At 38.0% G+C, this 9,266-nt stretch overlaps 1 long non-coding RNA gene across 2 annotated transcripts; it reads right to left on the bottom strand.

Moving 5' to 3' along the window:
* Window positions 1-6,149: 6,149 nt before the first annotated feature.
* LOC133456584 (uncharacterized) lies at window positions 6,150-8,411 on the bottom strand. Of its 2 annotated transcripts, XR_009783806.1 has the most exons (4): window positions 8,386-8,411; window positions 7,990-8,065; window positions 7,186-7,396; window positions 6,150-6,731 (listed from the first exon to the last, which is right to left on the bottom strand). It is a non-coding gene; the product is annotated as an uncharacterized LOC133456584 (long non-coding RNA). The 2 variants fall into 2 exon arrangements; XR_009783805.1 differs by lacking the exon at window positions 8,386-8,411 and having other exon boundaries at window positions 6,152-6,731; window positions 7,990-8,379.
* Between the last annotated feature and the right edge of the window lie 855 nt (window positions 8,412-9,266).

Genomic DNA, 9,266 nt, shown 5'->3' with positions numbered 1-9,266 from the left:
TGCGTTTGCCCCTCCAAGGACTGAGTGATGGCGGGTGGAGGCGAGGCAGATGGATGGCGGGTGAGGGATTGCCCCTGCCTCTTTCTGACGCCAGGTCCCATTCAGGGCAGGGAAATGATCGATGTTAAATCTAATTTCCACCCCCCCCACTTGAACCCCGGCAGACAGACAGAGAGGAGGCTACAGGGTCTGGCTACACAGCTGGAGAAACCTGATAAGACCTACAGTTAAGACGACCTGCTCGTGTCTACGTGCTCGTGTGCTGCTTCCTCCCACCTCAGACACTTTACTGGAGACAGGAGCCAACTCAAAGGGGAGTTGAAGGGGACTACTTTAGATTACTACCCAATTAAATGTCAACGAGGGGGGAAAAAAACACAGCTGACATGCAGCCGCACTGCAAAAACTCAAGATGAAGATGTTTACACATCAGAAATATTCTTCCTCAAAAGCCAGGGACTTGTCGAAACATATTTCATTCTATATCTTTTATTATGTATACTTAGGAGCACAAAGAGCGGGCAAACTTTTCTCCGCACTACAAAAACTCAAAATCTTAACAAGAATATTTGTCTTATTTCTAGTTAAAATGTCTCATATACACGTAAAACAAGACTCATCACTGGGAAAAAAAACGACTATTTTCTCCTGTTTCAAGTAAATTTTCATTTGAAATAAGTAGAAAAATCTGCCATTGGAACAAGATTTATCTTCTTATTACAAGCAAAAAAATCTTGTTCCACTGGCAGATTTTTCTACTTATTTTAAGTGAAAATCTACTTGGAACAGGGGAAAATTGTTGTTTTTTTTCCAGTGATGAGTCTTGTTTTAAGTGTAATGAGATTTTTTTACTAAAAATAAGACATTTTAACTAGAAATAAGACAAATATTCTTGCTAAGATTTTGAGTTTTTGCAGTGCGGAGAAAAGTTTGCCCGCTCTTTGTGCTCCTAAGTATACATAATAAATGACATAGATTGAAATATGTTTCGACAAGTCCCTGGCTTTTGAGGAAGAATATTTCTGATGTGTAAACATCTTCACTGTGAGGAGAGAAAAGGCCAAGAGAGAGAGAGAGTCAACTACGTGGGCGTTAAATGAGCGAAGGTGGCTAGCACCGTAGCACGCCATTTGCCTGCTGAGTGAATTTCTTTGAAGAGGCTTCAGCTTTCTGCAGCGCTGTCCCAGTCTTGAACAGTTTGAAGTTTGAATTTATTCACAATACCATAATAATAGTTACACTAATACAGTCGAATTAAGTGGGTAGAGTGAATGGGTCCCCCAAGGAAGCTAGGAAAGCTTATAGGTGGGGGCCCATAGTTCATATAAGGGTAGTGGTACAGTCAATGGTATAAGCAGTTACCATCTGTAAAGAGATGGTGATGGATAAATGCATACAAAGTACACCAAAACACTTAACATACATACTTAACATTACATACACATACAATCATACACATACATCCCAGCAGTCCACGAAGAAGCATTTTTATATTATATATAGGTTAGTAAAAGATTATTTTTTAGTTGTCTTTTAAACTTGGAGATAGAAGGCAACACATTGAGGCCACCATCATCAATCCTATTCTAAATCTGCGGCCCCCTGCAAACAACACTCATATTGGCGCGCATATGGAGCCAAATCAAGGCCAAAAGTTTTGCTAATTTTAAAATAAAATTTGAAACTGAAAATTCAAGTTTTGATCATGAACTTATTTTTTTACAGTTTCAATTTTTTTTTAGTATCAGATCTTTTTTTCAGTTTCAGATCTTTTTATTTCAGTTTCAATTTTTTTTCAGTTTCAGACTTTTGGCCCCGATCTGGCGTAGGGGGCGTGGCATCAACTGAGAGGGGCGTGGCATCAACTGAGAGGGGCGTGGCATCAACTGAGAGGGGCGTGGCATCAACTTAGAGGGGCGTGGCATCATGAGTGACAGCATAACAGAGAAGGCGGGGGACGTTCCTCAGCCATGTTGCCTTCAGGAAACGTAGGTTGTAGAAGTTATCTACGGAGCCCCCGAGTGGCCACTGGAGGAAAAAAAAAATAAAGAACGCTAACTCGTGCCCTCGATATCCTAACTCGTGCCCTCGATATCCTAACTCGTTCCCTCGATATCCTAAATCGAGGGAACGAAATAATTATTTCGAGGGAACGAATTAAGTATTTCGTTCCCTCGAAATAATTATTTCGTTCCCTCGATTTAGGATATCGAGCGAACGAATTAAGTATTTCGTTCCCTCGAAATAATCATATTAGAAATCGAAATACAATTTCGTGATTAAAGTCTAAATCTCTGGCCCATCAAAGCCAGTGAGGAGAGACGGACATGCAGCTGTTTTATAATAGATCCATGCAGCAGCAGCAGCAGCAGCAGCAGCACCGGGGCCAGCTACAACATCTTGGAGTGGAAGGTACGTTTCTGAAGTTATGCAACTATATTCCTATGTGTGATAAGTGTTTTAAATAAATATCTTAAAGCCCATTCTTGTATTCTGAACCTTGTTACCAACCTAACATAAAGCATATGAGGCTAACGTTGGCTAAAACGGTGAAATGCTATTTTTAATGTTACTGTTTACAACTATTTCCAGGGTTAGTGGGGATGTAAAGCCTCTCAAAACCAACATGAAATAACGTGCAAATCTTCCCTCAGAGCAGTGTTGTTTTGTTGTAACAATTTTGTTGCTAAATGATCAAAACGAGACATAAAGCACCCGTTTCATTCATTTAGGGGCCGTCTATGTGCTGGAGTTAACAGTGGCTGCAACGCTCTGACATCCACGTTGACATTATACAGCAATCTTACAGTAAGTATCAAGAAGTTCTTGTATTTCAGGCTTGTGAAGCTAAAGTTAATATTATTTACTTTATTAAGTCTTATTCTAGCCTACGTTTGACAAGAAACACGTTCTTATATCACATCACTAGCTTTTACTGTTTGCAGTCAGAGTTTAATACTGTGCTTAATGTGTTTACAATATGTAAATGTGATGCTTTTGAGGAACTATTTTAAATAAGGCATACTGTTGCTGAAAAGGAATGACACTTAAAACTGTTTACAACTTCTCCCAGCTCTCTTCTAACATAATCTGTTTATCAATACAAACTACTCAATTTTTTCATTATACTATACTATACTGATGATTATCAATTTAAAAACTAATTTTGATAATCATTTTATGAAAGCACCAATTATCATCCCGACAATATTGTTAAAATAAAGGTGTTTGGTCAAGAGGTATTTTGCTCATATACTGTATAATTGACTAAATCAATTATGTAACCTCATGTGACTCTTTTAAAGGACTACAATCCACCAGAACATCGTTCCTTGGACTGGGCAAAAATGTCAATCACCGTGATAAATTTCCTACGAGATCGCGGGGTCCCAGAGGAAGCTCTCACACTAATGGAAGAGCAAAAGGTATGTTGTGGCAACTGAGATGCAGAAGTCTCTGTTGAACCTGATGACCTTTTGGAGGTCCTCAACAACTACGAATGCAGAAGAAGAGCCTCAGCAGACGCCCTTCCAGGAATTCTGGAAGAGATTTCCCACAAAGAACTTGTGCAAAAGCCAAAGTTTGTAATTGATTGTTGGAGGGACATCACAAAATCACAGATGAGTCTGAATTATGAAAAGCTGACCAAGATGTACACCGACCTCAAACCAACAACTAAGAAGGTGTCAAGGCTGTTGAAGTTCCCAGCAGATATGACGGCAAAGCAAAAAGAGGTCGAACATCATCTCAGACGGTATATTAGGGAACTGGATGAAGCAAAACTTGGTAAATTTCTAAGATTCTGCACAGGATCCGATTTGATTCTGTCACAGTATAACTGTTGAGTTCACAGTGATGTCTGATTTCACAAGACGTCCAATTGGACGAACATGTGGAATGTTCCTAGAGCTACCTGACTGCTACGAAAATATCCCAGACTTTCGTGCTGAATTCGATGAAATTCTTGACAGCAACCTCTGGGTGATGGACATTGTGTAACAAAATATGCAGCCCCTCAACCGTGATTGTGGCCATACTGCTTCCAAGCCATCATTTCTAAAATGATGCAAAAGGCTTGCTTGATGCACAAAAAACTTCAGAAATATACAGGACTGTCTCAGAAAATTAGAATATTGTGATAAAGTTCTTTATTTTCTGTAATGCAATTAAAAAAACAAAACAAAAATGTCATACATTCTGGATTCATTACAAATCAACTGAAATATTGCAAGCCTTTTATTATTTTAATATTGCTTATTATGGTTTACAGTTTAAGATTCCCAGAATATTCTAATTTTTTGAGATAGGATATTTTAGTTTTCTTAAGCTGTAAACCTGATCAGCAATATTAAAATAATAAAAGGCTTACAATATTTCAGTTGATTTGTAATGAATCCAGAATGTATGACATTTTTGCTTTTGTAATTGCATTACAGAAAATCACAATATTCTAATTTTCTGAGACAGTCCTGTATCATTGATGTAACAGACACTCATTTCGTTCGTTTGGTCCAAAGTCTTACTTATTTGACAAAAAAAACTACTTACTACTGTTTACAACTTACTTATTTTGAAAGTTTTTATAGGTGCAGTTTATCTTCAGGTCTCCTGTATTTGTACAGTAACCAAGAGCCCTATAAATGTATTCCCATGGAAATACATGTTCCACATTATATGTTTCTTCATATGTTCACAGTTGTGCAATTTGCAATTACTACAAAAATGCTAGTTTTGTACCTTAAAAATGCCTTTTGTAGTTGCAGTTCTCAAGTGCAGTCATGCCATACTTTTTTTTTTAACTACAGAAGGGATCTGCAAGTGGTTTTAAATGCTTTAATTTTTCAATTTGAAAATGTTCTTTTTTGTGATTTTACACAAATGTCTCTTTTTAATGTATCAAACCACCGCAGTCATGTGTTGCAGGTCAACTATGTTTGTTTGAGCCAAATGAGGCACAAAAGGTGGTGGGAAGTTTACTACAAGTTTACTAATGTAGCCAAAAAAATATTTAATTGTTATGTGAGGGCTATATGGGTTCCGTTTTTCATAATTTGTTAATAAAAGACAAGTTACACTAATATCTTGTATGGTCTTTCTGAACTATTCATTAAGTCAAAGGGGGGTACTGAGGATGTAGTGTGGGGAGTGGAGTTCACAGCTGTTAATTTTTTGAGTTTTAAATTAAGTTTGGTGATGGCGTGAGTTATAAAATAATTTTTCAGTCTGTTAGATCTGGTACTGGGCAATCTGAATCTCCTGCCAGAGGGTAAGAGTTCAAACTGGGCATGGAGAGGATGGTCAGGACACTGTAGGATGTCCTGAGCCTTGGATGTTACCCTCCTGCCAAAGACAGTGGTCAAGTCAGGGAGGGCAACACCAATCATTTTGCTGGCAACTTTAACAATATGTTCCAGCCTCTTTTTCTCCTAGTGAGAGGCTACCAAACCAGGAGATAATGTTACCAAACCAGGAGATAATGTTACCAAACCAGGAGATAATGGCGAACGTCAGGACAACTTCAATCAAAGAGTGGTAGAACATGATCATTAATTTCTTACACTCCGAACCGGTTAAGCATCCGGAGAAAGTGCAAGCGCTGTTGTGATTTTTTTATACAGCATGTTTATTCAATTGTTATCAGTTATCAGATTGATACTATTACATAACATTTGTCACTGCAACAAAGGTAATTCCGGGACACCTTACACAAATTCAGGTTGGTAATAAGTCGGACTTTGTCTCAACCAAGGATTTAATGCGGTCAGAAATGTTCAAAGAGGGCAATACAGAGTCAGATTGAGGGTACTGTGGTATAGGAATAAGATCTCAGAAGTGAAATCCTATAAACATCAACTATTCTTATTTACAGCTGTTGTATTCACTGCTCTCCTCCAGCACAAAAACTGGTTACTGGTACACGCGACATGCCATTCAAACCAAATGCATGGGTCCATCTCACATGCCGCAAGGAGGCTAATAGGAGTGCCTCAGAAAATTAGAATATTGTGATAAAGTTCTTTATTTTCTGTAATGCAATTTTAAAAAAAAAAAAAAAAAAAAAATGCCATACATTCTGGATTCATTACAAATCAACTGAAATATTGCAAGCCTTTTATTATTTTAATATTGCTGATTATGGCTTACAGTTTGATTAAGATTCCCAGAATATTCACATTTTTTGAGATGGGATATTTGAGTTTTCTTAAGCTGTAAGCCATGATCAGCAATATTAAAATAATAAATGGCTTGCAATATTTCCGTTGATTTGTAATGAATCCAGAATGTATGACATTTTTGCATTACAGAAAATAAAAGGACTTTATCACAATATTCTAATTTTCTGAGACAGTCCTGTATTGTACAGTACAAATGATTCTTCTTTGTGCAGAGAGAATTGTCCACCCTCAGACACTTTGCAGTATTTCAGTTCTTAATAAGGTGTACAGTTCAGCAGCGGAAAATGCATCTGTAGGAGGATCCCATCCCCTTTCCTGCATCAGAAGACAGCAGAGATCAAATACAGTTTCATCACATGTATATTGGCTTTTGGGGGTGCACTCCTCCCTACAAAGGGCCAATTCATTCATGTGTATGGGCTTGAGATTGTCCTCTGCGCCGAACATGCCTGGAAGTGTGTACATCAAAATCCGCCGACCTCCAATCACACCATCAGCTGCCTTTGCTCTTATCTTGTGTGAATTCCAGGTTCTCACGACTTCGTCAAGTTCATCCTGCATAAAAACAAAATATTAGACACAAGCTGAAGTTTAATTCATCATACATACAATAGGCTACTGTACATAGAAATAGGCTATACATACAAGTATAAATTAAATACATGTTTTTGTTGTTGTAGGAATGCCAATATGTCAGTTCATTTATAGGCTATTTAGTTTGCTAATTGTTGGATAGTCTTAACAACCCTCACCGTGAGCAGTAGCCTACACCAGTGCACTTAAAACACTGTGTGTGTGTGCGTGTGCGTGTGCGTGTGCGTGTGTGTGTGTGTGTGTGTGTGTGTGTTGTTCTTACACCACACTGCGAAAATCAAACTCTACAAGTAAAGTAAAGCAAAGAGAAAAATCATGTTATCCCATTTTTTCCTATTAAACTTTCTCTAAATCGGTACAGGTGAATGAAGGAGAGAATGACAGGGGTACCGACATAATGATTTTGCAGGCCTACCTGAACAAGGTTTAGGAAGCAGAATTGGATCAGGCTCCTATCCAAGAAATCACCAGAGAAGTAGCCGTCATCTTAGAGGGTTTGGAAAACGTTGATCCAAAACTGTGCACTTTGTTTCCTCAGGATCCCCCACCACGATTCAATCCGCTGGTTTGTGGTGCTGCGTCCATAGATGAAACTTCGGACTCCGGCAAAAGAATCTGTGTGGTTGCTGCGCAAAAACACAAGCATGGAAATTTATCACGGTGATTGACATTTTTGCCCAGTCCAAGGAACCGATGTTCTGGTGGATTGTAGTCCTTTAAAAGAGTCACATGAGGTTACATAATTGATTTAGTCAATTATACAGTATATGAGCAAAATACCTCTTGACCAAACACCTTTATTTTAACAATATTGTCGGGATGATAATTAGATTTCATAAAATGATTATCAAAATTAGTTTTTAAATTGATAATCATCAGTATAGTATAGTATAGTACAGTATAATGAAAAAATTGAGTAGTTTGTATTGATAAACAGATTATGTTAGAAGAGAGCTGGGAGAAGTTGTAAACAGTTTTAAGTGTCATTCCTTTTCAGCAACAGTATGCCTTATTTAAAATAGTTCCTCAAAAGCATCACATTTACATATTGTAAACACATTAAGCACAGTATTAAACTCTGACTGCAAACAGTAAAAGCTAGTGATGTGATATAAGAACGTGTTTCTTGTCAAACGTAGGCTAGAATAAGACTTAATAAAGTAAATAATATTAACTTTAGCTTCACAAGCCTGAAATACAAGAACTTCTTGATACTTACTGTAAGATTGCTGTATAATGTCAACGTGGATGTCAGAGCGTTGCAGCCACTGTTAACTCCAGCACATAGACGGCCCCTAAATGAATGAAACGGGTGCTTTATGTCTCGTTTTGATCATTTAGCAACAAAATTGTTACAACAAAACAACACTGCTCTGAGGGAAGATTTGCACGTTATTTCATGTTGGTTTTGAGAGGCTTTACATCCCCACTAACCCTGGAAATAGTTGTAAACAGTAACATTAAAAATAGCATTTCACCGTTTTAGCCAACGTTAGCCTCATATGCTTTATGTTAGGTTGGTAACAAGGTTCAGAATACAAGAATGGGCTTTAAGATATTTATTTAAAACACTTATCACACATAGGAATATAGTTGCATAACTTCAGAAACGTACCTTCCACTCCAAGATGTTGTAGCTGGCCCCGGTGCTGCTGCTGCTGCTGCTGCTGCTGCATGGATCTATTATAAAACAGCTGCATGTCCGTCTCTCCTCACTGGCTTTGATGGGCCAGAGATTTAGACTTTAATCACGAAATTGTATTTCGATTTCTAATATGATTATTTCGAGGGAACGAAATACTTAATTCGTTCGCTCGATATCCTAAATCGAGGGAACGAAATAATTATTTCGAGGGAACGAAATACTTAATTCGTTCCCTCGAAATAATTATTTCGTTCCCTCGATTTAGGATATCGAGGGAACGAGTTAGGATATCGAGGGCACGAGTTAGGATATCGAGGGCACGAGTTAGCGTTCTTTATTTTTTTTTTCCTCCAGTGGCCACTCGGGGGCTCCGTAGTTATCAGTAGAAGTTCGCAAAAAAAAAAAAATTGAAACTGTAAAAAAAAAAAATAAGTTCATGATCAAAACTTGAATTTTCAGGTTCAAATTTTATTTTCAAATTAGACAAAACTTTTGGCCTTGATTTGGCTCCATACGTGCACATGTCGGCGACATTTCCCTAATATGAGTGGTTTGATTCTTGTTTGGTACGTGTGCTGAGGACTGCAGATTGGCACAAGACTACTATGTCTAGGATTGAGCCTGTTGACAATTTGAAACATAAGACAAGCATTATGATAATCGTTTAGCTCAGCAAGTCTTAGTAACTCAAAGCGGTGAAATAGAGGGCGGGTGGGGGGATTTATCTCTGACCAAGACAGGGCCTGTATGACTTCCTTTTGCAAAGATACTAGTTTTTTAAGATGGCTTGTGAAGGTGTTGCACCATATCACATTACAGTAGTTGAGATGAGGTTCAAAGTTTAGTACAAC

The sequence above is a fragment of the Cololabis saira genome, chromosome 12 (assembly GCF_033807715.1).
Source record: "Cololabis saira isolate AMF1-May2022 chromosome 12, fColSai1.1, whole genome shotgun sequence".
Taxonomy (NCBI): domain Eukaryota; kingdom Metazoa; phylum Chordata; class Actinopteri; order Beloniformes; family Belonidae; genus Cololabis; species Cololabis saira.
This window is presented reverse-complemented; position numbering and strand designations above follow the sequence as displayed.